This window comes from Varroa jacobsoni, unplaced genomic scaffold (genome assembly GCF_002532875.2).
Source record: "Varroa jacobsoni isolate VJ856 unplaced genomic scaffold, vjacob_1.0 scaffold_61, whole genome shotgun sequence".
In the NCBI taxonomy this organism is placed as follows: domain Eukaryota; kingdom Metazoa; phylum Arthropoda; class Arachnida; order Mesostigmata; family Varroidae; genus Varroa; species Varroa jacobsoni.
Window position 1 is genome coordinate 351,336 of NW_019212963.1, and position 1,572 is coordinate 352,907.

A 1,572-nucleotide genomic window follows, 5' to 3' on the forward strand; every position below is an offset into this window, starting at 1 on the left:
CGCACCATTGTTACACACTATTCTATGTACCTACATACTATAATAGGATAAACCAGCAATGTGGCTTACATGGAGACCCATTGCTTGACCCACTCAGTCCACCGAGTTTAAAACTGAGTAATTTTTTAACTGATTAGGCTACATGATCTCAACAGAGATCATCTTTTTTCTGCACGCTCACGCCATCGCGCCCTGGCAATGTCTAGATAGCCCACCATCCGCATTCCCATGTGTAGTGCTTCTATCTACGGCTTCCCGAAGTAAATTGATATAGGAGTATGCTTGCCTACCTGGTGCTCCTTCATGCGAATTCAAAGACCCGTAATCACACGAATTTCGTGCGAAAGAATAAGCGGGTTGAGGCCAACACTACATATTCCTTTGCTCTAATCTAACAAGTAATTCAGGCATAACGATGGATCGTCAAGTAATCAGACTTGCAACTACCGTGCGAATGGTCCATGAGTCTCTTGAGAAACTCAAGGCACCAGACTGAACACATCGTTTCATCTTTGGCTAGTATTTTATGGTAGCGGATGCCCCTAAAGTCTGTTTCAAGTACTGCAATTATCTTACGCTCAAGTCTACTTAACACTACTACCGAACTCCATTTCTTTTTCAGGGCAGCGCCATCATCTCGCCTGCTTCCTCTCCCGCTATCGGCAGAGATTGAACCATTTTTCGTTTGTGGCGACCGTCTGCTCCGAGAGGATTTTTGTTGATTGAAACTTGACAAGTTGCAGCTAGAATACAGCACACGCATTTTCAACAGGCCTAATATCAATTCACTATTTTTTACTAAGTTTCTGTATCTTTAGTGTTTGGGCTATAATTCTGTAATCCATCACATACGCAAAGCCAGTTCTGACTGATAGAACCTTCAGACTCTAAATGTTGCTTTCGTGAAAAACCCTTCTTGGTTGTGGCGATATGGTTCTGTCCTTCGTGTCCCGACGTCCGGTTATTTCCTCCTTGGCCTTTTACACTGCAATTTCCCTTCTTGAAATGTTTGCACCATTTGTGTACTGTGTCCTTGCCTAGGGCCAAGTTTCGATAAATTTCCGCTGTGTTGTGACCTTCGAGGAAGAGAAATTTGGCAATTGAGCGTTGATTTTCGAAATTGAAAAAGGTTTCTCCTTTTAAACCCATTCCACTTTGAGTAAATTCAACCACTTTCCTATAACGATTTGCTACAAGTCTAGCCAATCTGCTAGTGGCGTAGTTCAAAATATACTGAGGTTCTAGATACCTGCTAGATTTCTTATGAATATCTCGTAATTTGGAAGGCAGTTTAATCACAACTTCCCAGAATCAAGCAGTAAGATTCGAAAGGTACCTATTTCTGCATTTAATGGAGGCTCAACCGAGCCGTATGCCCAGCAAATTTCTGCTGATTACTTTCGCTGAGCTATTATTTAACACTAATTAATTTCATCAGTAAATCAACAGTGGGCCGTTTAAGTGAATCTTGTCAGTGATTGATAACTGGTACCTTATTACTTTCGCTTTCATTACTTCTTCGGCCCCCTTCGAAAGCATATGCAGTGAACATATAATAAGCTCCTCCAATCT

General features: G+C 41.7%; 1 long non-coding RNA gene across 1 annotated transcript in view; it reads left to right on the forward strand.

The window, feature by feature from the left end:
• The window catches only part of LOC147753972 (uncharacterized), a 31,823-nt gene extending 30,625 nt beyond the window's left edge, over positions 1-1,198 (forward strand). The window contains exon 4 of the long non-coding RNA XR_015311513.1: positions 623-1,198. This is a non-coding gene — a long non-coding RNA (uncharacterized LOC147753972). The remainder of the gene's footprint in view (positions 1-622) is intronic.
• Positions 1,199-1,572: the final 374 nt, after the last annotated feature.